Raw genomic sequence first — 24,195 nt, forward strand, 5'->3', positions numbered from 1 at the left:
GTAATAGGAACTTTGTGAAATGTCGTCCAATATTTGATCAAATCTCGCTGTAGATTTGATCAAAGAAATCGCTTGTCTTCTGTTCACTGCAATGTGACATGTTACCACTTGGAGCGCTAGCATCGCTGCAGCGTTCTGTCGTGTTTTTATAAACATTGCCGGTAAATACAATTGGTGTGTGCCGACAACTACAAAATTAATAGAGATGTATGAAGCTGATGAGGCGCTTTACAACGTGAGGCACCCTGAATACAAAAATAAAATAAGGAGTTGGTGACCTGACCTGACCTGACCTGACCTGACCTAACCTAACCCAACTCTCTCCTGTAGCAAGGAATCGGAGTGTTACAGTGAGCCTGTCTTCTGCAGATGTAGCAGTTCTTAAGTGAATATTGTGCTTTGTGATATGAGGATACACTTCACTGAGCACATACAGAAATGTATGCTCATCCATTCTTAAGTAATTGATGTACCACTTGACGTCTTCCACTGTAAGCTCACGTAAGAAGTTTTGTTATATGCTTTTATCGTGTCGTCGTAAAACCCACGGCTTCACCCAGATTAGATTAGTTTTTCGTTCCATAGATCCGTGCTGAGCGGATCCTCGTGGATGTGGAACATGTCAATTTTTTTCTTCTTTGAAGAGGTTTCTACAGGACGTCCGTGAATTTACTCCACAAATACGTATTACACGCTTTTGGACTCTGAAAACTTTTGTTTGACTTTAAGATTTACCCCAAAATATTATACCATATGACACTATGGAATGAAAGTATGCAAGCTTTTTCATTTTTATGTTGCCTCTATCTGCTAACACTCGAATTGCAAACAGATTTGCTAAGGCGTTTCTGCAGTTCTGGGATGTGCTCCTCCCAACTGAATTTATTATCAAGTTGTAATCCCAGGACTTTTAAGACTGTCAACCTCGTATGTATGGTTCCATTTTTTCCCCCACTTCTTTTCCGCATGTGCACACAATGAAATTGGGGTACGTACAACTGCTGCGGTTAATAACAAGTTGTTGTCAGCCATCTTGAACTTTGACGAAAAATTTGATGACAGTGTAATACCCCTTCTAGCGCTATGTCAAAGATCTTTGTCAAATATATTTGACGGAATATTTGATCACATCTTTGATGAAATCTTTGACAAAGAAATTTGATAGTGTAATACCGGCTTAACTGCCATTCTTAACTGCGACAAATCACAGTTAAGAATCGCAGTTACTAAAAGGTAGCATTTACAGATATCACTGATACCGGAAAATCGCCATTTCGACCATGCCTATGCAGAAGTGTCGGGTCGGCTAGCTGCGAAGCTGCAAGGTACGAAGGTCACGCATCGCGCAGGCTGTGAGTTGGGGGGGGGGGGGGGAATCACGTGACGTTCCAACTGCGGCGTTGCCTGTCGTAGAACAGTTGCTCGAGAGACGTGGCAGCAGTAAGAAGTGTTAACGGCAGACAGCGTTGCGTTTCATCTCTGCTCAGCAGGACGTGTGAACACACAGCAGGTAGGAGCGCTGAGCTAGCTAGCCCTCTTCTGTGCACATTTTGCAACGTGCCGCATTACCAAGTGAAATTTAGAAGTACTTAGTACTGGTGCACAAAGCAGCAGCATGTGTGCGAGCGGCCATGTTGCGCTACAAGATGGCTGCTTTAGCCGGCCAGCTGTTTCTATAAAAGAGCGCCCCTAGGCTGTAGAATACCGCACCTGGAGAGTAAGCATACAAAATTAGGTTTTCTTCAGAAAATAAAGCGAAAACGAATTCTGTGCATGAAATTTGCAAAGGGAGGAATCTCCATGGGGAATTTCATATATATCAACTACAAAGACTATCAGACAAATTCTTCGAATAACCGTGAATGACCAGGAGCATTCGATTATCTCGTCAATAAATTAAAGACGAATGGTTTTTACATGATCAAAAAGTTTTAACAGCCGATAAATGTTGAAGATTGACTAAGTACCCTAAATACGCAGATACACAAAATGGCTGCAGCAACTAACAGCTAGCAGCGGTATCGTTGCAGCGGCGTACCACGTACTTTTTATATTTTAACTGACTCAGTTACAATTCCATATGCTAAGCTTTATATATACTGTTACATTGCATCGCTAACTATATTTTTGAGGTCTTGCCAAAGAACTTGATCTCAAAGTGTATACGCACGTATCCCAGTATATAACACACATTAAATTCCCAATAAATTACAATGAACCATGAAATTTTACAGATTTTTGATGATGCGAACGTAATTCATTAGCAGTTAGTGTTAAGGCCAAGTGTTTCAATTAATCTAAATAGTCTGTGAAAGTAAAGTGTACAAAATTTTTGAAAAGGAAATCAAACGTTGTGTGAAATGATTTGCCTAAAAGTATGAAATGCAAAAATATTAGGGAAACTTTGGGCGCACCTCATTTTCTTTTGGTTTCGATTCCCGGCGGGGTCAGGGATTTTCATCTATCTCGTGACGACTGGGTGTTTGTATTGTCCTCATCGTTTCATCATCATTCATGAAAGTGGCGAGACCGGGCTGAGCCAAGTTTGGGAATTTGTACGGGCGCTGGTAACAAGCGCAGTTGAGCGCCCCACAAAGCAAGCATGATGACGATGATGATCATTTTCTAGTCATGATTTCGAGCATCATTCAAAGGCACTTCGAACGTTTCTCTACTGTACTTGTTTCTTTTACACAAATCATTTCATAAAATATTTGACAGATGTCTTTCATTTTTTATTTTAAAGTGTTAATCAGAAAGCATGATATTGCTCCTCGTTTGCCTTCCGAACATTTTTCTGTTCTCGAAAATTCGAACTTTGGTACTTGATTTCAAGGAAGCCTTTTTGACATTTAAATAGCGCACCAGTGTATCTTACTTGCAAAATAGCTAGACCTTGAATATATTAAATTTTTAACACTTCATTTACGTAGCTTGGCAGCAGCATTACGTGGAATATTTCAATTTTCCCTGAACTCATTAAGTTTTCGTTAAGTACCCTGATTACTTTCAAGCAGTTAAATATATTGATGCAAAACTGGATCTCACGCTGGTCGCTTTGATACGTCGTTTACCTGTTGCCCTTTTTTGGTATGAAAATTCGCACAAAACCTCACGGTATAATTTATAGAAAGTGTTGTTTTCGCTCTGCTCACGCGTGTACTAACACGTATCGAGCGTTAATCATACGATAAAACAGTCCTTTCTGATTGCTGTCATTTACAAAAATCGTCGTTTCGATATCTTGAACCGTTTGAGATAAGATTTTTACGACCACTTGATTCCCGAAGCGCAGGAAAGGTATCCGCGGATACAACAATCAGTATCCCGATAATGAAGAGAGACGTCGTTTCTGTCTCAACTTTAAATACAATTTAGATATATTGATTACATTTCATACGCAACAATGTATGGTTTTAAATGAACTATACGGAAAGTCTATGCAATGTGGTTTTACCTCTGCAAGTTCTTAAAAATGTCGTGCAGCCATGTACTCAATTTCGTGCACCACAGTAACTATGACGAATAACGAAAATAGATACCTTCGTCGAGCAAAGATATAACATTGTACACTATCCTAAATAATTTTAATTATACATAACATGTTTTTCTTTTAGTTCAGTAGACTCAGGATATGTATGTTATTACTCCCTGAAAAATTGAATACTCGACTCGAAGTGGTTTCTGAGATTTAGGGAAAAATGAAAATGTAAATTTTCAGGAACGACTTCTAAAGTTTTAAAAGACTGTAACTCAATATATGCTTAATTTTTTTTATTTTTAGTCGCTCAGAAGCACCCTGCACCTTACTGTATATCATCCTCTTGATCTTTTTCAAGTTTTTTCTTTCTGGACTCCTTAGTGGCCAGCTGTGCTCCATACTCTGCTTTATCAATGCGAATGTTGGCCGTCCGTTAAAGTTCTCTGATGCAGTTTGTTGCGGGATTAATTCCTATTCCTATGCTGTGGCACTTTCACCCTACTAATGTTGCCATCATTAAAAGCAATAACAGGATCAGACAGACCCCCCTCCCTCCCACTTTAGTGTCTTTATTCCAACAAAAACATTTCTTGGTAAGCGATTACTGTACGCCTGCTCGGGATTTTGAGTCTGACCATGCAGTAATTCAGGATTTGCTAGGTCTCTGTAAATAGGTTTTATGATATCCGTGACTGCTTCTGGGATGGAATGTTTATGGCTGTATGAACTGAGTTCTGGGGGTATTGCGGTAATTGCACCATGAATTAGGTTTTACATCAGTTGACAGGCTGTGGAAGAAGGTAGCCCACACTGCCTGCTTCATTTTCAACCTAATCCTTAGTATTATTTCTAATGGACATCGCATAATACTGCTGTAGTTCATCAATTATTTTGCCTGCCACCCTGCCTCGTACGGTTTTCCGCCAGGAAGTTTCTTGTTTCTCAAACATTGTCAACTTCCTCAACTTGGTGCCCATCCTCTTATGGAAATGACCAACACGGCAATCTACAGCCTTCTACAAAAAAAAATTACCGATTTTATTAGATCTTGAAGTAATGCACCAAAAAATTTTAACATTTTCAGCCGGTGTAGATTGTATTAATAGAAAATAAAATTCTTCCCATGTGAGTTTATAATTTTATTCGGAAAATTTATGATGAGATAAAAATTCGAGGATGTGAAAAAATTTCCGTTCTACTCCCCTTAAACGACTTGAATTCAGCAGTGACGGCTTCTTAAGTTTCTCTCGTGTAGCTTCCTCTAGGTAACTTACAAGGTGCCCATTTAAGCCATGAAGGACGTGCAGTATTAATGCGATATTGCAGTGCCTATGTTCTCCGGGCATGCTTGACCGAAGGAACATTGCATCGTATTCCTGAACAGCAAGGGCACTGCAGCGCCGTATTTATACACAGACACCCGGCAAACGACTTTAAATTAACATGTGCCGCTCCTCGGGAATATACACAATGAAACGAGTACAGATTGTTGACATATGGTGGCGACATTTGGAAGCTCGGGTGTGGCTGAGAGTCGAGCTCAAACAGCCTAATAGCAAGGCGACCACTCACAATAGGCGGCAAATCCGCCTTCGCCTCCCGGTCCGACACAAATCTTCATTGTCGTCATTCCATTATTCAGTTCATGGTTGTTCATATTCGTAATTGCTAGTACGTTTCGTGTGCAGTATTAATGTCTAGACCAACCTACATTTTCAGGAAACTGTTTCGTTAAAAATAATAGTAATAATCACGTCTTAGCTTCGCATTACTACTTTTCGATGACTGAATTCCAGTATTAGTCTCTTATATATATAAATACTTAGACTTTAACTAACCTATCGAACTTCATTCACAGAGTGCTTTAAGAATGTAGTTGCTAGTTGCCTTGCGTGTGGTACACCTCAGCTGATACCATGGCTTGATTGTTGCTGTCTCATTGAAATTATTTTCGCAGTCGGATTTTATTTATTTACACGCCCAGTTCAGTAGGGCCAAATTGAGGAGCAGATCTCTCATGTTCGTTGAACATGTTAGTACTTCTAATTTCAACATAAAAGTAATAACAGATAAAATAAAATGTCTATGAACCCAAAAATTCACGCCGTAAGTTGAACTGAATCAACGATACAACGTAAGAATGAGCTTAATTTTTCAAGGAACTCCTCAAGAGGATAGGAGTGACACATAAGGAAACTCCCCAGTTTCGATTTGGAAGCGCGTGTATTACTGCTAAGATTTTTGAATTCTTTTGGTAGCTTACTGAAAATGGATGCAGCAGTATACTGCACACCTTGCCGCACAAGGGTTAAGGAAGTGCGATGCAAATACAGGCTGGATTTCTGCCTAGTATTAAGTGAGTGAAAGCTGCTAATTCTTGGGTATAAGCTGACATTGTTAACAAGAAACGATAGTAAAGAATATATATATACAATGTCAAAATACCCAGACTAGCGAACAGGGGTCGACAAAAATGTTCGAAAACTTACCACTTATTGCTCGAACTGGCAGTTTCTGAGCCAAAAAAATATCCTTTTAGTCGAGAGTTACCCCAAAATATTACACCATAGGACATAAGCGAATGAAAATAAGCAAAGTAGACAGGTTTTCGTGTCGAACGATCACTCACATCAGATACCGTTGGAATAGTAAAAATGACCGCACAAGTCTTTGAACAAGATCATGAACGATGGCTTTCCACGACAGTTTCCTATCTATTCGAAGACCTAGAAATTTGAACTGTTCAGTTTCACTAATCATATGCCCATTCTGTGAAATTAAAACGTGGGGTTTTGTTGAATTGTGTGTTAGAAACTGTAAAAACTGAGTCTTACTGTGACTCGGCGTTTATTTTCTACGAGCCACGAACGTGTCATGAATTGCACTATTTGAAACTGGGCCCATATTGCACACAAAATCCTTTACTACCAAGCAAGTGTCATCAACAAACAAACATTTTAAAATTACGTGTAGTACAAGAGGGCATTTTTATATAAATAAGGTACAGAGTGGCCGAAACACCCCCCCCCCCCCCCCCCGTTTTGTCGTACCCCACTCAGACCGCAGATCACAGAATTTTCAACACTGAATATTGACATTCTGCTGTCTATTGTTAAAGTAAGATGTGAGCCATTCCCCGTATTCTGTAATCCGAGTCGTCTCTGTACAATCTATGGACCCGATATGCTCGAAGTTGCGTGACACAGAATACTCTACATCCAATGGCATATTTATCTGTTGTCTGTGTTCCGTCTTTTTGTCTGGAATATGTAGACTTTATGTACCAAAATCTATTTACTGTTACCTAACATCCGTTAACTTTTAGCGGAAGTAATTATGCCGATGACTTTCATCAAGAGGCCAGCTACAGACGAATGTTGTAGTTTCTCGATATTTTTTGTTTAATCTGAGACGAACAGGATCTTTTCTATCTGTTTTTAGTGACATCAAAAGACAGATGAATTAGTACATTCTTCTATTGACGTCACTTACGTCTAATTAATTCAGTTTGCTAATAAGTGAAGCAGTAGACGGAAGAAAATTGCATTTTACCTCTGACCTGTACTGTTGTTTAATGAAAGTTATTCAATGTGTTGCAAGCAAACTAAGACTGAAAGCACGGCTGGTGACGTAGTTACCATACTTTGAGTGAATGAAATTCCCCCATAAAGGCCACCTTTGTCGAAGTAAATGTGGCACATCCAATAATTCAGTAAAACTTTTGGCACCGTCAGAACGTCAGCGAAAACATGACGGTTGCCTATCGATACTGCAACGACCGCAGCACAGTGCAGCAGACTTTGCTCGCGAAGGCCGTGGAAGTCGGCGGAATGATGTACCCCGTGCGTGGTCACGAGTGTGAGGTACTCAGGGTGTGTAATCTATGTTTTACATTGCAAAACACTGATTGCAGGTTCTTTCGCGTTACATACTTAGGTGCAATGCGAGGCAAAAAGTTTGCCCCGCCCAAGTAATTTAAAGGCCAGAGCATTGCGCATACTCCGTTCAGAAGTGCCGGCGTTAGCAACTGTGGCGGTCTGTGAAGCTACAGCTTCGTCAAAGAGAAGCAATATGATAGTTAGCAGACAGAATACGTCGAGAGTCATTGCAATTTAACTGGTCGTATCGTTTCTTTTGAAAATTATTATTCGAGCACGTCGACGTTGTTGAAATATAGTAACTTCGTCGGTAGAATTACAACAAAGAGAGTTTCGCATTTGTTGCAATGGCTGGGTGGATAGACTGACGCAAAGGTCTAACTGCAGTCAGTTGTCATTTTTGTTTTGTTTAGACCTGCGTAGGTAACATTTTAAACGATATTTCGCTACAAATTGTGCAGTTAGAGGCTTTTCTAGGGTCCACATTTTTTCAAAAGATTCCATTTTACAATCGTCTAACGTTTAAACAAGCAGGCAAACGGTCGTACTATAAATATTGAGAATGGATGTGTTTATTTATTACTTCGATCGTCACTTGGCGTCTCTATACTTTTCGCCTAAGAGAAACGTATCGGTTGACTGGCATACTATAAATAATAATGTTCTTCTGCATGTGAGGATGAGAATACGGATCAGTTAATTAATATTATTTCAAAGTATTAAGATTAAACAATATTGTTTCCTACGGCATTGTCTGGCGTGCGAACAATGGCATTGGCGGCTGAGGTCGTGCGTTTGCTAAATATTTCTGCATTACCGTGTGCCTTGCAAGTTCCCAAAACAAAATATCGCACTTCTTGCAATAAAATTGCCGTGAAGATTGACTTACGGTTCTTTTATGATAGGACTTTGCAATTTTTCATCAGATTGCTCACAAACCTCTCCCATGTCGCAGCCGATTACATCATTGTTGAAATAACTAAAATGAAAAAATACAGAGATTAATGAAATACATATTCAAGAACTCACATATGCACATAAATTATTAAGACAGTTGCATGTAAATAATATTTGTTGCTTGGTAGTATATTAATGTAAATCAGTACATCGATGCGCCTCTTTACATCTGCCTATGTTCAGTATGTAATAAAATGTCTAGAGTTGTGGAGCAATGACAAAATGCGTCCGTACAGGAACAATTATCTCAACACTCTCAGTAGCACGCGAGGAGAAAACGCTAAAGTACAATATTAAAACACAGTTTTTTCACCGCAATTACACATTGTTTATCGACAGCGCTTCATACCATGTCTTTGACAGCGCGAAAAAATACGTAATAGTTGTTCAAAATAGCTGATGTGAATGTTCGCGAGAGAATAATTGCTCCCTTTGAAAACGGAGTTAGGGTATCTAAGGCAGAAGGACGTCTTTACGGTGTTGATGCTTCCACAAAGGAGATGGACTAAAGGGCTTCGAGATAATGCCGATGTAGCGAGGGGTCCGGTGCTTGGAAGACGACACGTATCTACACGGAGACAGGGCAGCCTAGAATGATCCTTTGTCAGTCATCCGGGAATGAGGCAGAGCTTCACATTTCCCGGACTCTTCGAGAACTGCTCTGTTTTTATAGATATAATTGTACAGTATGTTACTACATACCATTTGCAACTCATTTTCCGAAACGTAAATTCGAAAACAAGACATCACCGTGAATTAGCATTGTGGCTCCAGTGGAGCTTTCTAGCGGGCGTTCGAATTATTTGAATTTAATTTCCGTTTTTTAGAATAATATTGAAATTCAAGAGGGAAAAAAGCACGTTGGGAGCATAAAATCACGTAATCAATCATTTAAGACTGTTTCCAGAAAACAGTTTCATTGTATTATGTTCTGTTGGAAATCCTAAGGTAATCGATTGTAATTCTTCGACTGTTTTCAATTCACTGTCGCTAGTGTTAAGGTGAATAGGTTAAAGCAGTACCTGGCTATTCTGGAGCAAATGCAAAAACTTTTCCCATCTAGGTGAACCTATGGTGTGCACTAACGTCTTATATTTCTTTCGCCTGGCAACTTCATCAGTGAAGTTTGAACACTGGTTAATAACTTTTAAGGTTGCAATTACTGTGTCTGAAGTGAAGCTTGAATGTCTTATTTCAGAAAGTCCGCATCACTACGTTGTAATCTAAAATGAGTCCTGAACTCTGCAGTGTAGTGACTTGGAGAAGCTTTCATATTTATCCAAAATACTTGAGAATCAACGCTGTAGGTTTGGATGTGTTCCGAGCAGCGTTGTGATGCGTGGTCGGATAGCTCGACCGTTAACGATTTAGCGAGGCCAGGTGGATGCCCCTCTCCCCCCCCCCCCCCCCTGCTTTCCCACGCTCACTTCGCCCTCCCCTAATCCGCCCCCAGACACCAGACGACTGGTCTGACAACTAGGCGTGGGGAGGGGGGGTGGGGGGCCGTGCGTTTGGCGATGGACCGATGGATGCTGCAGTATACACGCTCGCTGCAAGCGTGGGAGACAGGCGTGTAAAGCTAGCGAAGTGAGGGATGCTCAACTACCTGACCTACCGACAGATGGCTCTAGCGTCAAGCTACCATGATCCTTTACGAGTGCAGGTGTCTCGGGTCCTTCGACCATAGATACTAGTAGACTGGCCTTGCTGTGCAGAAGCTATAGGGCTGGTGTGGCTCCAACATAAACCACGTGACTGTTGGCAAAACGTGGCGGGATTTCAAACCAGCGGTCTGCCATCCTATGTTTGTATCGTATTTTACCCACATTTCTCAATTGACTGCCAAACGCTTCCAACAAAAATTGCTTTTTCATTTGCGAAAAATTGTGTCAGAACTACATTTCACCTGGATTTGTTCACAGTACCATTTATAAAATCTAACAGATACATCGAACGCCCCTCTGGTGGGCAGCGGGACGAAGTTACTATAAACTATCGATTAAAGTAAAATGTCGTTAAAATTCTTTTAAACAGTAAGAGTGTGCTCGTGTCAAAACTTTAAACATTGGATTCGCCGCGTTTTGACCTCTAGTCACTTACAAAAGAAAATGGGATTGGGAATTATGTCAACTATAGGTGCCAAAATTGTCGACTTTAGGAGCAGGTCCATTTTAGAGTATCAATTTTAGGTGCACTTCAAAGGTTCAGTTCCTACTATTTTTACAAAAGTTTAAACTATCAGTTTTAAGAAAATGATATTTTAGATGAAAGGTGACTTTGAAGTTTCAGAAAATAATTTTGGAGCCTACATTTATTTAATAGTATTAGAAGGTAGAAAAAAATTCTCTTCATGTGTCGACTATAGGTGCTCTACCTTCTTATAATCTCACTTGTATATACAAAAAGGCGCGTATGTGCAGATGGCTTAAAATTTTTTTCCGTTTCAGGGCCTGTATCCAAATGTGCCTTCGGTTTTCATCCTTAGGGAACCCACGAGTAGGAACGAGAAACAGTTATACTTACATCTGTAACCGAATCATCACAGAAACTTTCCAAAATGTAATATGACTCTGACTTTACAGCCATCACTTTCAACACTTTAATTTACGTGATACTCTATTTCAAGTGTAAAAAACGTAAGTCACTTCAGCAGATTTCAATAAACGCATCTGTACTATCATAGAAACACTTATACGTGAAATGTAATGCCATTTACCCCGACAAAACGCTGGGTACAGCCATAAGTGCAACACGAAACAACCACGTTTTGCCAACAGTCATGTGACTTTAGCCCAGAGATGTTGGAGCCACGAAAATGACGTCAGGGCCAGTCTATTATATTTATGGTCGAAACTCGGGTCACGCTCAACTACAGAATCAAACGATAGATGACTCTACGGTCACGTTACCATGATCCTTTGCGACGCCTGTAATACGGAGCGAGAAACAAAATCAAATTCCTTTTTATTCTATACATCTATAGTCTGATCCATGAATGATAGCTGTTCGCGCAGATCGAGATGTGGTCGGTTTCAAGCGACGATTGCCGTAAGCGCATACACGTGCTCTGCGCAAAAAGAAGCGTGTTTACTGCAAATTATGATTCTCACTTGCCTGTGCGGAATTTGTTGCTTACCTCTACCATCGGCAGTACCAAATCGCAAGAAATGGAATAAAAGTTTACCGAATAACTCGCTACGGTCGTGTTTAATGCTCACGATGGCAACCACTTTCACAGCAGAGATATGAGAACAGTTCTGAATGCATATTGGTTGTCGGAGAATGCGTGACGCAGATGCGCAGAACAGGCTTGACCCCCAACTATAGTGAAAAAATCTTGCGAGGAAAGGTTCCCTTTCTAGTTCCGCCACACAGTTTCGACCTAAATTCTGTAAACTGGTCTGGAATCTTGGAAAGAATAAGATATGTAGTTGTAATGCATAGAGCATCTCGCTCACTGACCCAAAAAAATAAAGGCTGATGCTTCTAGCGATTTGCGCGTCAGTTTTGCACCTTTTATATTCAAGTAGGTTTTCTGTTGGTTTCCCAAGGCAGAAGGAACCTCCTTCCACATCTTTCCACCAGATAAAAAACCTCAGTAAGTACTGACTGGGTATTGAAACCAGAACCTTGACATTACTAGCAAAAACTGTAGTCGTTGCGCTACGACGTCATTAAGAATATTTGGGCATTGTAATTATAAGTAAAGTACTACAATATGGATCAAGACCGTCATATACACAAAAATGGTGTGTAACTATTGGAGAAGAAATAGTTTGACGGGCAAGGGAACTAAAAATATAACAAAATCACTCGGAATAGATTCAAGCAAAGGATCGACATCATCATTCGCGACGAATCAACATTCGCAGCTAAGAAAATTAACTACATCACCAGAGAAGATAGGTTAACTGTGGTTTTGACGGATACGGCCAGTGAAGAGTCGTTAGCAGCTAAATGAAGGTATACTGTTACGTACTGTTCCTGTTGTAAATGGGCACCTATTTCTGTGGCGCATAAACACAGGAGTCTAAAGCTAGCGGTAGCTTGACGCTAGAGCCATCTATCGGTAGGTCAGGTAGTTGAGCATCCCTCATTTCGCTAGCGTTACACGCCTGTGCGTGGCAGCTGTGTGGAAATCCGTTGGCAGTACGGAGCGGCGGTTTGCCACCGTAATGCGGCCAGCCCGAGAGGAACCAGCTGTCACGGCCATGGAGGTATTAAAGGATGGGATACACGTTATCTGCTCTTCGTACTTAAAAAATAATTCAAATGGCGCTGAGCACTATGGGACTTAACATCTGAGGTCATCAGTCCCCTAGACTTACAACTACTTAAACCTAACTAACCGAAGGACAACACACACATCCATGCCCGAGGCAGGATTCGAACCTGCGACCGTAGCAGTTGCGCGGTTCCGGACTGAAGAGCCTATAACCGCTCGACCACAGCGGCCGGCTCTTTGTACTAGGGGTGGATTTTCGTTGGCAGTCGCTGTCCGATAGTTCCAGCGAGAGCTTTCTAATAGTTCAGTTTTTCGCGCGCGTTCGTGTCCTGGACTTGTTGTCCTGAGTTTTTTAGGCGTATGTCAAAGATTTTGCAGCGAAAAATCGAAAAGATGTTTTAATAGCCGTTGTATATTTTACAATAATACCATTTCGAACAACGCGTTAGTGTATCAAAAAGAAAGCCTCTGCCCAAAAGGAAATACTTTCGTGGCCCAAGTAAAATAGCTCTCAAGCAAATGGACAAACGTACGCACACCCCATGCCAGAAACAGTTACGGAAGAACTAAAGCCAATATATACAGATTCTAAACGCTAAGAATAACTTTTGCTTGACAAACCGCAGAATCAAAGTGAAAGGTCAGATTGCACTTGGGACCACTCGCCACAAACTGTGTTTAATTGGCATGTCAGATTTTCACGCTGTGTCATCGATGCCATTATATGTTTTAAAGTTCGAATAACAAGCAGATTAAAAACCACAGGCAGACCAGGCATGAAAACTGGTGCGAACATAAAAAATACGAGTGGACAAACGACGTCTCCCTGGAACAGATGCTGAAAGCGTGACAATGGACACCAGAATAACAAAGAAAAAAAACTAAAAAAGATCAAAACGATACTCGGAAGCAACAAGATTATATATGACATATTATCATTGAGAAAGAAATTGCTGGCAAATTTTTAATTTCAATTTCCCGTAACTAACCTTTCTGCATACTTGGCATTATTTCCTAAAATATTAATGCTTCAAACAAAAGTTTGCTTGAGTGATCATACAGTGCTTGCCTAAACATTGAACCAGCTTTATTCGACAATGTGTTAAACATTTTAAGCTGGAGCATGTTATACGCTATTCAGTTATTAGGAGAAAAAAACTGACTTCTAGAAAACATTTTTTAAATGCGCAGGCAAAGATGTAAATTTCCTGCTTTATTGTTCTAACAAGTTAATAAGAAAAGAATAATTTTTTTGACCTTTTATTTCGAATAGTGAGGAGCTACAGTGTACCTAAAATAAAAATTACATTTAAGTAAATGTCAGATAAAAATTAATTTTCACTCAAGTTTGAATTCTGCAGTATTTAATTTTTTGTCACATAGGGGTCACAATATACCAATTATTTCGATAAAGTTTCTCTTCAATATCTATTACAGTTTTCGTCTTATTATATTTCAAAATAATAGTAAAAAATAGACACTACGTCCAGGTCTCCTTAAATAGTCTCTGGTCAGACTAGAATATTCTTAAGGACTTGACCACTTTCTGGATTCGTTTAGTACCCCTGAAAAACTCGGCTCGTTGTCTTAAAGAAGTGGGACGAGTGCGGAGGACCGTCACGTGATCTTCCCAGCGTCCTAAGTTGGTGACTTCAGTGGAAATGTAACCCAACTTGTTTAGAATTTCACAAAACACGTCGCCTCGTGAATTGTGGACTTGCAGAACACTGGAAACGCCATTCGGCGGTTACGTGATCAGTATTTGACCTGTACTCGAGCCATAATCTGTAACAGACGCAAGCAAACAGTGTTCGTAACGCACAAACACTGCACCCACCTTATCTCTCCTTGCTTGACGAACCGCGTAATCCCCCAGATAAGCCTTCGTTGCGTGGCTCTCAAGAATCTCCGGCATAGGTTGGGAATATAACTGAGCATATGTGGAGCCATCCACAACACGCTTGATTTTCTTAATTATGTTTCCCAGTTTCAAGACTCTGCCCGCCTTTGTTATACATATGTCAATGAACATTCTCATTTACATTCAGTTTCCAGCAGAATATAATGGCATTTCTACAATAACGGACGGAAAATGAGAAGATCTATTGCTGATGGAGGATAGTGGCAACTCGGAGAACTTAATTTGCTCAAGTGAACCATGACTGACTTTTATTGTCAGAACAGAGTTGTCCTTTAACGTAAAAAAAAAAATTCGAACGTTCCTTGGTTCCTTGTCAGTGTGTTGCAAATTATACTAACTCTCATTGGTGAGGTATTGAATTGTGCTTACTCTTACTGAAGTAAACATTAGCTCCTAAAACAGGTTACCCCTACAGTACCATGACTTGAGGAATGTTCAGTTTACATCACATGAATAGCTGATGCTTATACGAGGAGAATGGCGTTTCCTCTTACTTTAATCATAACGGGCAATTTTACTGCAAGTTCAACATTCTCCCCATGATATCCTTATGTATCAACTAATTATTTTGCTCAACATTTGAAAATATTTTCTGTTCAGCCAAACAAGATATACAGGGTGAGTCACCTAACGTTACCGCTGGATATATTTCGTAAACCACATCAAATACTGACGAACCGATTCCACAGACCGAACGTGAGGAGAGGGGCTAGTGTAATTGTTTAATACAAACCATACAAAAATGCACGGAAGTATGCTTTTTAAACACAAACCTACGTTTTTTTTAAATGGAGCCACGTTAGTTTTGTTAGCACATCTGAACATATAAAGAAATACATCATTAGTGCCGTTTGGTGCATTGTAAAATGTTAATTACATCCGGAGATATTGTAACTTGCAAAAGTTACCTTCGCCCGCATCCCTCGTGAGTGGTTACGTAGGCAGACTGCCTTCGAATCCTGCATCTATTATTTCCCTGAAGAATTTTGTACCATTAGCTGTTGAATTACTGAACTGCATTCGTTAAAATGACGTCGGTTCTAAGTCAGGTGGAGATATGTGGCAAATTTATCCCGCTGTTAAACTTACTGATGAAACTTACAGCGGATCGTGACAGCATTAAAAAGTACATCAATTTTATCATAACCATTATTTTTACGTGCATTGTTACATGAATGGCGTCTCAAAGTGCCAGTTTTCTTCTGGTTTCCTCAATTGCGTTCGAAATAGAACTTTTTATTCCCCTAGTACCTAGAAATTCCCAAGCATCTTTTTATTCGATTGACTGCAGTAATTTTTGTTCCGGCCCGCTCTAGCTGGATATAACTGGAACCTATGACAATGTCATAGACACATACACTACGGAAGGTGGAACCCAACTGTGGATCAAACTTACAAGCATAAACATTTGGGCGTGATTTGCCAGCTTATTCATACGAACCTGTGGAGTGTATTCCACGAAAGTTCACCCACGTAAATTCTGCCACATGTCATTGAACTTGTAAGTCCTGTTCGTATGTTTCTGTTGGCAGCGCTGTAGACTGTATTTATATTGCTGACAGCTGTCTGCGCCCTCGGTAAGAGACGTGATGGTCGGAGGGAGTAGCAGTTGGCGACCAGAAAGTGACGGGTTTGGATATTATCTCTCAGCGGAGACTCGGTGTTTGTAGGACATGCATTGTAAAATGAGGATGGATGTAGTTGGTGATGTGTAGTTAGTGGAATTCTTGACAACTACATAATTTTTGAAACTAGACGTCACATGAATAAGGTAAGATCTGCTAAATACATTATTTGCTCTTCAACAAAATCTTTCATTTCCTAACCACATGCCTCCCAGTAGTTGGAATTGTTTATTAAGCTGGCTGTAGTTGCTGCTTCTGTAATTGCAGTAGTCCGTGTTATGAAGGTTTTCTATGAGCAAAGTGATTTATGAAAAAGTGTTGGTTATTGTTAGGATTTCTTGAAATACAGGCCATTCTTTTGTGTTAATTATTTGAAGCCACGATGTCATTGTATAGCAGTCAGATTGCGTTGGGCTTGTATATTGTGGGAAATAATTGAATAGGTTAAGTTTGAATTGCCTTTGTCAGGGGAAATTCTGTAGGTCAGTGTTTGAAATGATAAAAATAAGAAAACACTAAGATCCTTCAAACTGTAATTCTTCTTGAAGCTCCATCCTTTGGGGAAAAAAACAGTGGGGCGGTTTGTTTTGATCATCTTAATCTGGAAAATACTTGCAAATTGATTCCATAGCACAAGTGTTAATGCGTATGCGCATTTGGGAACCTTTACTCAGTTTCAGCGAAATATTTCCAAGAGACATAGCAACGGCTGCTGCCTCTGACAGTGTCTCGTGTTCCTTCGGGCACGTAAGTTGTCATTGCAGGAGAAGCTCGTTATCAAAGTGTACTGCTGTATCATTTTTCGGTTGGAAGTTGCTAGTCACGTAGTAATTTCCGTTCGTTGGTGTGTTTATACTTTTCATCTTAGGTGTGCTGTCGAAGTAAATAGATTTTGGCATCGTCAAGCATACAGACGTGCATGCATCGTGTCGTGCAGGTGGCGGATGTCACTTTGTCGGATCGAGTTTCGTGCCTATTGCCCTTTGTCCGTGAACGCAGGGACGGTTAATGCTGTTTCTGGATGATGATGATGATGATGGAGTTACCGTCCGATCATGCCCCGTATGTGCTCGATTGGGAACAGATACGGTGATCGACCACAGTTGAGTTGGGTTGTTTGGGGGAAGAGACCAAACAGCGAGGTCATAGGCCTCATCGGATTAGGGAAGGGAGTCGGCCGTGCGTTTGCAAAGGAACATTTGCCAGGAGCGATGTAGAGAAATCACGGAAAACCTAAATCAGGATGGTAGGGCGCGGGATTGAACCGTCGTCCTCGCGAATGCGAGTCCAGCGTTCTGACCACTGCGCCACCTCCCTCGGTAATCGACCAGTCCGAGGCAGCATGTCGCGCTCTCTAGAGCACGTTGGGTTACAACAGCGGATTGCGGGCGAGGGTTATCGTGTTGGAAAACACCTGGGTGCAGTCCATTATTGGTAGCACACCGTGTCGAATCAGCAGGTTGATGTACAACTTTGCTGTCAAGATGTGTGGGATAACTACGGGACTGGACTTTGTCATACGAAATGGCATTCCAGAGTATAATTCCGCGTGCAGGTCCAGGTTGTCCAGGTGTTGGCTGCAGAGCTACAGCTGGCCTTCTTCTAGCCGAGACACGGCCATCATTGGCACAGACAGAAATAGCTTTCGTGAGAAAACACGACAGACTTCCGCCCTAGCTTCCCAATGAGCTCTCGCTCGACGCCACTGCAGTTGCAAATGGCGGTGGTTTGGGGTGAGTGGATGCTCGTTGGAGCTACTGGCACGAAGCTGTCCTTCACGTAACAGATTTGTAACAGTTCGTTGTGTCGCTGTGGTGCTCAAATTGCTGCTACAGATGGAGTACGATGCGCCAGAGCCATACGCCGGACACGCATGGTTTTTGCCCTCAGCAGTGCCATGTGTCCATCAGGAGCCAGGTCTTCTTGCGATCGTACTGCCCCGTGACCACCTCTGTCAGCGATCACGTACAGTGGCTACATTCTGGCAAGTCCTCCAGCCTCTCGTAGCCCTGTTACACCAGCTCGTTCAGTGAGGTGTTGGTAACGGCGTCTTTGTCGCCTTAAGGGCCTCCGGAACGCCCTATACTTGCAATGTTAAAATAACGCTTATAAATTACATCTTTCCTCACAAAGTATTTGAGGTAGGAAGTTGAACTTTTTACACATTATTTATTGGAATATGGGCTACAACTTAACACAGGGATTTTACAAAATTTTAGTTCAGTTATTAAAGATGATTTTTTTTCAATTGTAATGAAAATTCACAACATTTTTTTGCATTTTTTATTTATATATTAAAAAATATACAGTTTTTTTTTTTTTGAAAAAGGCTGTGTTAAATTATGCAGAAGGTACTGTGTAACATTTACTGAAAGTTTGAAACGAATATATTTGGAAGATCCTTAGAAAACATGTAATTAGTATGAGAAAATAAAAGTTTTGGGAATCGAGCGACAAAGATTGGATTAACTTTTTAGTGCATTCCAGGTCCATAGGATGGATTATCTTCATCCTCTGCAAACTCCTCCTCCAGCTTCCTCTTGTTCCTCCTCCTGTTTACTCTTGCTTGTATTTCTAGACTCTTTACAGCCCTGTCTGCAGCCCGAAGAAGCATCGCTCGTACCATGTTAGAACTTATCTTCATTCCCATATTTCTAAATACCTTGCACCTCACAATATTGCCATCATTGAAAGTCGCATCAGCATCATACACACCAAAGTGAAGTGTTTCTATTCCAACAAATACAGTCTTGGGAATTCTCGACCATATAACACTATTTGCACTTTCATTGGGGTTTTGAGTTTTTCCGTGAATACACTTTTTCAACAGTTGAGGTGCTGCTAAGTCTCTGAAAATAGGTTTAGCCACAACACATATTTTATCTCACATCACTAAAATGTACCTGATGAACACGGATGTTAATAATAACACCATTTGAAAGCAGTTTAACAGCGCCACAGTGGGTCACGCCCATGTAGAAAAATTTAAAAAAAAAATTTAAAAATAGTTGTAGTCTTCGGAATTGAATAAATTATACATCTATTAAGGTAATAGTCTGCAGATTCAGAAAACGCAAAAAAGTAAAAATTGAACTTTTCATGATTTTTGAGCCTTTCCGGAGCCCCTTAAAGGCTTTCCTGACTACCATCAGCTCACCACGTCCAGTCTCAAAGATAACAAACGCTCACGGTTGTTACAGCGTGTTTTTAAAGCGAACTTCATTTCAATCCTCATAATGGCATCACTTGAGCCACTCTTATGCGGCTAGCGCAAAATTTTAATAGACATATTTCAGACGTAGCAATCACGCTTACCAACTTTCGTTTATGTTGCACAAATGCTTCTCCGTGTTGTGATTTATTTTCCGTCAGTGTGTTCCAAATATTACAATTAGAGACAGAAACGTTCGTTACATTGCACTGTAGTCTGATGTGCATGGTCACTTACTTATGACAAAATATTGTTCACTGTACACTGCTAATGCCGCCACTCAAAAATTTATGTACTGTCGCAGAAAACGATTAAGCTCGCAAAGTGAAACACTCGGTAAGTCAGAAGGCTCCAAAAACCTCATAGCTGGATGTAATTACAGGGCGACAGTTATTGAACTATATGAAATAATATTGTCATAACTCCTGAACGGTTTGCGTTGAGATATTTGAACTGCACGGTTGGCTGTGGGGCAGCATGGGAATTAGTATGCGCATACATGGTTTGGTTTAGCAAAGAAGCGCACTCTCATTCGGGTGGATTTGTCAAGCAAAATTGGCGCATTTTGGGGACTGAGAACCCGCATTTCACTGATCTAGAAGTCTGTTCACACTCAACAGGTGACTGTGTGGTCGCCATTGTCCAGTCACGGAGTAACGGGTGCGGTATTCCTCCATAGCACGGTCACTACCAAATGTTATATGAAGGTTGTGGCAGATGGTTTCATCCCCATTATCCTAAGTTATCCTGATTCCGACAAGATGTGGTTCGTGCAAGACGCAGCTCGATCCCATCGAAACAGGAGAATGTTTGATGTCCAGGAGGAGCACTTTGGGGACCTAGAGGCCACCGGCATGGTCCTCTATTGGCCGCGTTATTCTCCGGATCCGAACTCACGCGACTTCTTTTCGTGCGGCTATATTAAAGACAGGGGGTACAGTAATAACCCTAAGACAATTGCTGAATTGAAAACATCCAATCAGGATGTCCTCTACAGCATCGATATTCCGACACTTGAGCGGGTCATGCAGAATTTGGCTATTCATCTGCGCCACATCGTTGTCAATGATGGCAGGCATATCGAACGTGTTACAACCTAAATCCGATTATCTGTAGTGACGTAGATGTTGAATAAAGTGTGTGCACGGCACAGTCTGTAACTGACCTCCTTTCCACATAGTTCGGTAATTGTCACCCTGTGAATTGGGTGACAGCGTAGCTGGCGTGCGGTGTTTGGTGTCCTGCCTTACGTTCCTTCTTGTCTGAATGAACTGTTCTGGGAAAGGAACTGTTTGGCTCGGTCTTTTAGTTCTCGCTTCCCGTAGCTACTGGAAGTCGGACTGCGCGTGCGCACCTCTCCTTCCTTTATACTGTCATCTCACTCCATGGCCTAAGTCTCCATAGTTCTCGAAGTTTTAAAGGTGAACGTTCCGAACTGCGTCGTATCGGAAGACTGAAACATTTCCCGGGTATGAAACTTCCTGGCAGATTAAAACTGTGTGCCCGACCGAGACTCGAACTCGGGACCTTTGCCTTTCGCGGGCAAGTGCTCTACCAACTGAGCTACCGAGCACTTGCCCGCGAAAGGCAAAGGTCCCGAGTTCGAGTCTCGGTCGGGCACACAGTTTTAATCTGCCAGGAAGTTTCATATCAGCACACACTCCGCTGCAGAGTGAAAATCTCATTCTGGAAACATCCCCCAGGCTGTGGCAAAGCCATGTCTCCGCTATATCCTTTCTTTCAGGAGTGCTAGTTCTGCAAGGTTCGCAGGAGAGCTTCTGTAAAGTTTGGAAGGTAGGAGACGAGGTACTGGCAGAAGTAAAGCTGTGAGTACCGGGCGTGAGTCGTGCTTCGGTAGCTCAGTTGGTAGAGCACTTGCCCGCGAAGGGCAAAGGTCCCGAGTTCGAGTCTCGGCCGGGCACAGTTTTAATCTGCCAGGAAGTTTCATATCAGCGCACACTCCGCTGCAGAGTGAAAATCTCATTCTGGATTTCCCGGGTAGTTCACTTCGTTCAGGCTGCAATTCCAATCCTTCCCCCTCCCCCCCCCCTCCCCTCTTGACACAGTTATTGAGTAAAGTACAGCTGTAGTAGTTTCCATCTTTTGTGGAACTGCAATAGGCTTCCATTACGAAAGACATCCTGATGAAGTAACATCCGGCTGAAAATGCCCCTTCCGGGGCTTGTCATTAGGACTGTTTACAAAATATCGATATATCGACAGTCCATCCGAAAAGTATCAATATAAGCACATGACAACATCCCGCCAATATATCGATATCAAAAGTACAATATCAAGTGGCGATATTTTTATTTTATGTTATGTTTTTCACTAATCTCGATAAATACGGCTGTGGGAACTTCAATAGTGGCATCTATTTATTTACAGATCGTACAAAATAGATAGGTGTTCAAAGTTTCTACAGACCTTGAAAGTAGTCACAAGCATTGTGTACAGCACGTTACCAGCGACGTGGAAGTCACAGGATACTCTTATCAGGGCCAGTTGTGTTGGCAGACGAATTTGTAGCGGTTCTGAAGCGAATGCCACGAAGTGTTCCCTTCAGTTTAGAAATCAATTTGAACATGAGTGCAGTAGGTGGTATAGCACTTAGCAGCCCCATCAGTCGGACAAACCAGTAACAGCTCGCACTGTACGTGCTTCAACATTGTCCTGCAAAATGATGGTCGGGCCCTGCAGAAAGTCTCATGATCTCTGTCCCTTCATTTTTGGAACACAACCTACGACCAGGATACAGACAGAAGTGATGACACTTTCTGCAGGACCTGACCATCATTTTCAGGACAGTGCTCAAGCACGCCACCCGGGGTGGCCGAGCGGTTCCAGGCGCTACAGTCTGGAACCGTGCGACCGCTACGGTCGCAGGTTCGAATCCTCCCTCGGGCGTGGATGTGTGTGGGTTAGTTAGGTTTAAGTAGTTCTAAGTTCTTAGGCGACTGATGACCTCAGAAGTTAGTCGCATAGTTCTCAGAGCGATTCGAACCATAAAACTCGTGATACTTTTAAAAATATGAAACTTACTTGTCATGAAAACAAAATGTGGTGATAAAAGGTAGTTCTTTAAAATACTGCGATTGACCTGTGTCGTCAATCGGGAAGAGAAAAGATATCGTGGTGTTGTATTTGTCTTGTGATCTACAACATTTGCCAAGTGTTGTTTGATACACATCTGCCTCTGATTTATACAACTGTCGAGGAAGTGCAAAGGGCTGGCCAGTTGTCGCTGTGTTTCACAATCGTCCGCAATGGAAGCAGTTGAGGTTACAGGGTTGTGCAGCCTTGGAACTGGATACCCTGCTGGACGCCTGAGACGCTGGAAACAGGAGACACGTGGGTGGCGTCGCGCAGGTCCGCACTGTTTACCCGACAGCCCTACGCCGGCTGCGATGTTTCGGCACGACAAGGCTGGAGGTCGGCAGCCTATCGTGCCGGAACATTGCGGCCGCCACGGGGCGCCCCTCCCTCCGCGCCGACTCGGCACGCACCGCCCCCACACGGCTCAGGCAGGCTCCTGTGACATTGCGGCTGTCACGGGGCACCCCTCCGTGCTGACTCGCACGCACCGCCCCCACACGGCTCAGGCAGGCTCCTGTGACGTATGCACTCCTGACGTCTGTGGTACAGCTTCAGACTGTCGCAGCTGCACATCTTACCGCTGACGCCTCTCTTAATTTAGATCGTACACTGAAGTGCCAAAGAAACTGGTATAGGCTGTGCGCTAAGTCCGCCGCTGGCGCGCTGCCGAGATGGCGACGGCCGGCCTTATCGGCGCGGGGTCAAAGGTCAACTGGTCAGTGTGATGACGTAACATGCTGTTACATACTCTATGCCGACAGATTCTAGATGTAGCCTTGTCCGGTTCTCAGCTACGCTACAGATCACTTTATTTATAAAAATACAAAGTACAATCTCCAACAAATTTTACATATTCACAAACTCCTTTACCTTTACACCAAATAAATACAGACTCATTTACAGATAATTTTTTCCTATTACGAGTATACAGTGACAATGCAGAGGTAGACATATAAGCTGATTTACCAAAGTCTTTATTTGCAAGTTCTGCCATATGGTAGGTACGATAGGCTATAATGTCTCTATCTACAAAACTTTCAAGTCCACCAACACTTGGTACTCCTGTACCACCTCGTACAATGGCTACAGTAAGCCGACCATTACCATGTGTAAAAGTATCATTAGTATCAATACTAAAGTTAAGTCTACAACCACAGAATACAGCAGGTCCATCAAGTAATGCAGTGGCAGCAACAGTCTTCACAGAATTCTTCTTCTTGTCTGCAGCAGATGTTGAGAATTCAATGTTCTCGATAGTTTTATAGACCGTTTGCTTAGAGCGACGACGATAGCGTCTGTTAGGCATCTTGGCAGCGTTCAATGCAGTTGCCTGTATTCAAATACAGAGATGTGTGAACAGAATGAATATGGCGTGGTGGTCGGCAACGGCTATCTAAGACAAGTTTCAGTCATCAGGATTTGTTAGTTTCAACGCGGTGTTACAGTCGGCCCACGAGCGATAGGGGACAGCATATCCGAGGTAGCGGTGAGGTGGGCATTTTCCCGTATGACCATTTCACCAGAGCACCGTGAATATCAGGAATTCCGGTAAAACATCAAAACTGACATCTCTGTGGACGGAAAAAAATATCCTGCGAGAACGGGACCGACGACGACTGAAGAGAATCGTTCAACGTGACAAGAGTGCAACGCTTCCGCATATTGCTGCAGATTTCAATGCAAGGCCATGAAAAAGTGCCACAGAGTGTATACGGCCCGGGACATCCGGGAGATCCGGGAAAAACCCGGGAATTTTTTCATCCGGGAAAAACCCGGGAATTTCTTAGAATTCCGGGATTTT

At 42.0% G+C, this 24,195-nt stretch overlaps 1 long non-coding RNA gene and 1 other non-coding gene across 2 annotated transcripts in view; one reads left to right on the plus strand and one right to left on the minus strand.

The window, feature by feature from the left end:
* The first annotated feature begins 1,418 nt into the window (after positions 1-1,418).
* LOC126108768 (uncharacterized) overlaps positions 1,419-24,195 on the plus strand; it is a 48,359-nt gene continuing 25,582 nt past the window's right edge. Inside the window, exon 1 of the long non-coding RNA XR_007523626.1 lies at positions 1,419-1,510. This is a non-coding gene — a long non-coding RNA (uncharacterized LOC126108768). The remainder of the gene's footprint in view (positions 1,511-24,195) is intronic.
* Trnas-cga (transfer RNA serine (anticodon CGA)) lies at positions 20,798-20,871 on the minus strand. Its single transcript has one exon. It is a non-coding gene; the product is annotated as a tRNA-Ser (tRNA).

Source organism: Schistocerca cancellata, chromosome 11 (genome assembly GCF_023864275.1).
Source record: "Schistocerca cancellata isolate TAMUIC-IGC-003103 chromosome 11, iqSchCanc2.1, whole genome shotgun sequence".
Classification (NCBI taxonomy): Eukaryota; Metazoa; Arthropoda; class Insecta; order Orthoptera; family Acrididae; genus Schistocerca; species Schistocerca cancellata.